Here is a 5467-nt window from a genome sequence, read left to right on the forward strand (position 1 = left end):
TGCGATGTTGATGCCTGCTGCGGCCCCTCCTCCACCTCCGCTTCTGAACTACTGCTGCCTGCACCCTGTTCCCCCAATGGCTGCCAATCGGGGTCAACAACCGGGTCATCTATTACCTCCTCTTCGAGCTCGTGTGCAACTTCGTCTGTGTCACTGTGTCGGTCTGTGGTATAGCGTTCGTGGCGGGGCAACATAGTCTCATCAGGGTCTGATTGTGGATCTGTACCCTGAGAGGGCAATGTGGTGGTCTGAGTCAAAGGAGCAGCATAGTACTCTGGCTGTGGCTGTGCATCAGTGCACTCCATGTCAGATTCTACTTGTAATGGGCATGGCCTGTTAAGTGTTTCACTTTCTAAGCCAGGGACGGTATGTGTAAAGAGCTCCATGGAGTGACCCGTTGTGTCGCCTGCTGCATCCTTCTCTCTTGTTGTAGTTTTTGCTGAGGAGGACAAGGAAGCGACTTGTCCCTGACCGTGAACATCCACAAGCGACGCGCTGCTTTTACATTTACCAGTTTCAGAAGAGGAGGCAAAAGAGCTAGAGGCTGAGTCTGCAATGTAAGCCAAAACTTGCTGTTGCTGCTCCGGCTTTAAAAGCGTTTTTCCTACTCCCAGAAAAGAGAGCGTTCGAGGCCTTGTGTAGCCAGACGACGAAACTGGCTCCACAGCTCCAGACTTAGGTGGAATATTTTTATCCCCACGACCACCTGATGCTCCACTACCACTACCATCATTACCAGCTGACAATGAACGCCCACGGCCACGACCTCTTGCACCAGACTTCCTCATTGTTTTAAAAAATTAACCAAAGTAACTTTATTTGTTGCTGTCAAACAACTTACACGGTGAGCTATAACTTCAGTATGATTTCTATATCCCTTAACAGGTTGGTGAGACCACAAGGAAAATCAGGCACAATGTTACACACTCTGTTTTCTGTGGCACAAAATCACAGAGATGACACACACGCAGGACTGTCACTCAAGCACTAATGTCAATATTATTCTCCCACCTAATTTTTTTTTTTTTTCCTCAGGGAGACTTTAGAAACCAAATAAGATAAAATGTTTTTTTCAGGGACAATTTAGAAACCAAATACTAATAAAAAAAAAAATAAAATAAAAAAATAAACAGGCTTTCTATGGCCCACTGAATGAGAGAGAGAGGTGGCACACCCAGGAGTCAAGACTGGCACACAAGCTGAAAGGGCAATATTACTCTCCCACTGTTTTTTTATGTATTTTTTTTTTTTTTCAGGGAGACTTTAGAAACCAAATAATATTAAAAAAAGGAAAAAAAAAAAATAGGCTTTCTATGGCCCACTGAATGAGAGAGAGAGAGGTGGCACACCCAGGAGTCAAGACTGGCACACAAGCTGAAAGGGCAATATTACTCTCCCACTGTTTTTTTATGTTTTTTTTTTTTTTTTTCAGGGAGACTTTAGAAACCCAATAATATTAAAAAAAAATAAAAAATAAATAGGCTTTCTATGGCCCACTGAATGAGAGAGAGAGAGGTGGCACACCCAGGAGTCAAGACTGGCACACAAGCTGAAAGGGCAATATTACTCTCCCACTGTTTTTTTATGTATTTTTTTTTTTTCAGGGAGACTTTAGAAACCCAATAATATTAAAAAAAACAAAAAAATAAATAGGCTTTTTATGGCCCACTGAATGAGAGATGCCACACACGCAGGACTGTCACTCAAGCACAAATGTCAATATTAATCTCACACGTTTTTTTTTTTTTTTTCTCAGGGAGACTTTAGAAACCAAATAAGATCAAATGATTTCTTTCAGGGACAATTTAGAAACCAAATACTAAAAAAATAAAAAGACTTTCTAGGGCCCACTGAGTGAGAGCTAGCACACACAGGAGTCAGGAGTGGCACACAAGCCCTGAGGCCAATATTAATCTCCCACTGATTGATGTTTTATTTTTTTTTCTGGTAGATTTTAGAACCCAAATCAAGCAAAAAAATAAATAGGCTTTCTATGGCCCACTGAGTGAGAGATAGCACACACAGGAGTCAGGAGTGGCACACAAGCCCTGAGGCCAATATTAATCTCCCACTGATTGATGTTTTATTTTTTTTTCTGGTAGATTTTAGAACCCAAATCAAGCAAAAAAATAAATAGGCTTTCTATGGCCCACTGAGTGAGAGATAGCACACACAGGAGTCAGGAGTGGCACACAAGCCCTGAGGCCAATATTAATCTCCCACTGATTGATGTTTTATTTTTTTTTCTGGTAGATTTTAGAACCCAAATCAAGCAAAAAAATAAATAGGCTTTCTATGGCCCACTGAGTGAGAGATGGCACACACAGGAGTCAGGAGTCAGGAGTGGCACACAAGCCCTGAGGCCAATATTAATCTCCCACTGATTGATGTTTTATTTTTTTTTCTGGTAGATTTTAGAACCCAAATCAAGCAAAAAAATAAATAGGCTTTCTATGGCCCACTGAGTGAGAGATGGCACACACAGGAGTCAGGAGTCAGGAGTGGCACACAAGCCCTGAGGCCAATATTAATCTCCCACTGATTGATGTTTTATTTTTTTTTCTGGTAGATTTTAGAACCCAAATCAAGCAAAAAAATAAATAGGCTTTCTATGGCCCACTGAGTGAGAGATGGCACACACAGGAGTCAGGAGTGGCACACAAGCCCTGAGGCCAATATTTTTCTCCCACTGATTGATGTAGTGATTTTTTTAAAGGTAGATTTTAGAACCCAAATCAAGCAAAAAAATAAATAGGCTTTCTATGGCCCACAATTTGAGAGAGAGAGGTGGCACACCCAGGAGTCAAGACTGGCACACAAGCTGAAAGGGCAATATTAATCTCCCACTGTTTTTTTAATTTTTTTTTTTGTTTCAGGGAGACTTTAGAAACCAAATAATAAAAAAACAAAAAATAATAAGCTTTCTATGGCCCACTGAGTGAGAGATGGCACACACAGGAGTCAGGAGTGGCACACAAGCACTGACTGAGGCCAATATTTTTCTCCCACTGATTGATGTAGTGATTTTTTTAAACGTAGATTTTAGAACCCAAATCAAGCAAAAAAATAAATAGGCTTTCTATGGCCCACAATTTGAGAGAGAGAGGTGGCACACCCAAGAGTCAAGACTGGCACACAAGCTGAAAGGGCAATATTACTCTCCCACTGTTTTTTTATGTTTTTTTTTTTTTTTTCAGGGAGACTTTAGAAACCCAATAATATTAAAAAAAAATAAAAAATAAATAGGCTTTCTATGGCCCACTGAATGAGAGAGAGAGAGAGGTGGCACACCCAGGAGTCAAGACTGGCACACAAGCTGAAAGGGCAATATTACTCTCCCACTGTTTTTTTATGTATTTTTTTTTTTTTTCAAAATGACTTTAGAAACCCAATAATATTAAAAAAAAAAAAAAAAAAATAATAATAAATATGCTTTCTATGGCCCACTGAATGAGAGAGAGAGAGGTGGCACACCCAGGAGTCAAGACTGGCACACAAGCTGAAAGGGCAATATTACTCTCCCACTGTTTTTTTATGTATTTTTTTTTTTTCAGGGAGACTTTAGAAACCCAATAATATTAAAAAAAACAAAAAAATAAATAGGCTTTCTATGGCCCACTGAATGAGAGATGGCACACACAGGGATGGCACTGTAGCAGAAATGCCAATCTTAATCTCCCACAAAAAAAAAAAAAAAAATGTCCTACAATTACTATCTCCCCTGCAGTAATCTCAGCCAGGTATGGCAGGCAGCAATAGGAGTGGACTGATGCACAAATTAAATAAAAAGTGTGGACAAACAAAAAAGATAGCTGTGCAGAAAGGAAGGAACAAGAGGATATGTGCTTTGAAAAAAGCAGTTGGTTTCCACAGTGGCGTACACACAGCAATACAGCTATCACGGAGCCTTCTAGGGCAGCCCAATGAGCTACAGCGCTGAGATAAAAAAAAAAAAAAATAGCTTCCACTGTCCCTGCACACCGAAGGTGGTGTTGGACAGTGGAAATCGCTACAGCACAAGCGGTTTGGTGGTTAGCGGACCCTGCCTAACGCTCTCCCTGCTTCTGACGAAGCGGCAGCAAACTTTCCCTAAGCTCAGATCAGCAGCAGTAAGATGGCGGTCGGCGGGAACGCCCCTTTATAGCCCCTGTGACGCCGCAGACAGCAAGCCAATCACTGCAATGCCCTTCTCTAAGATGGTGGGGACCAGGACCTATGTCATCACGCTGCCCACACTCTGCGTTCACCTTCATTGGCTGAGAAATGGCGCTTTTTGCGTCATTGAAACGCGACTTTGGCGCGAAAGTCGCGTACCGCATGGCCGACAAGCACAGGGGTCGGATCGGGTTTCATGAGACGCCGACTTAGCCAAAAGTCGGCGACTTTTGAAAATGAACGACCCGTTTCGCTCAACCCTAGTGTCCACTAATTAGCATCACAGGTGTCTACAATCTTGGAATCAGCAAGTGGGCCTGTATATAGGGCTACAGATACTCACTGTGCTGTTTGGTGACATGGTGTGTATCACACTCAACATGGACCAGAAGAAGCGAAGGAAAGAGTTGTCTCAGGAAATTAGGAAGAAAATTATAGACAAAAATGTTAAAGGTAAAAGTTATAAGACCATCTCCAAGCAGCTTGATGTTCCTGTGACTACAGTTGCACATATTATTCAGAAATTTAAGATCGATGGGACTGTAGCGAACCGTCCCTGGATGTAACCGCAGGAGGAAAATTGATGACAAATCAAAGAGACGGATAATAAGAAAGGTAACAAAAGAGCCCAGAAAAACTTCTAAACAGATTAAAATTGAACTTCAAGCTCAAGGAACATCAGTGTCAGATCGCACCATCGGTCGTTGTATGGGCCAAAGTGGACTTCATGGAAGACGACCAAAGAGGACACCATTGTTGAAAAAAAATAATAAAAAAGCCAGACTGGAATTTGCCAAACTACATGTTGAGAAGCCACAAAGCCTCTGAGAAAATGTCCTATGGACAGATGAGACAAAAATGGAACTTTTTAGCAAGGCACATCAGTTATATGTTCACAGATGGAAAAATTAATCATTTCAAAAAAAGAACACTGGTTTGCTGCATCTGGAACAGGGTGTCTAGAATATGTGCAGTTTACAATGAAATCTCAAGACTTTCAAGGGATTCTAGAGAGAAATGTGCTCCCCAGTGTCTGAAAGCTTGGTCTCAGTCGCAGGTCATGGGTCTTCCAATAGGATAATGACCCAAAACACACAGCTAAAAGCACCAAAGATAAGCTAAGAGGGAAAACATTGGACTATTCTGAAGTGGCCTTCTATGAGCACTGACCTAAATCCTATTGCGCATCTTTGGAAAGAGCTGAAACATGCTGTCTGGAAAAGGCAACCTTCAAACACGTGACAACTGGAACAGTTTACTCTTGAGGAGTGGGCCAAAATACCTGTCGGGAGGTGCAGAAGTCTCATTGACA

General features: G+C 41.7%; 1 long non-coding RNA gene across 1 annotated transcript; it reads left to right on the forward strand.

Moving 5' to 3' along the window:
* Positions 1–500: 500 nt before the first annotated feature.
* On the forward strand, positions 501–1678 carry LOC143807675 (uncharacterized). Its single transcript, XR_013221777.1, has 2 exons — positions 501–1165; positions 1339–1678. It is a non-coding gene; the product is annotated as an uncharacterized LOC143807675 (long non-coding RNA).
* The last annotated feature ends 3789 nt before the right edge of the window (positions 1679–5467 follow it).

This window comes from Ranitomeya variabilis, chromosome 2 (genome assembly GCF_051348905.1).
Source record: "Ranitomeya variabilis isolate aRanVar5 chromosome 2, aRanVar5.hap1, whole genome shotgun sequence".
Lineage (NCBI taxonomy): Eukaryota > Metazoa > Chordata > Amphibia > Anura > Dendrobatidae > Ranitomeya > Ranitomeya variabilis.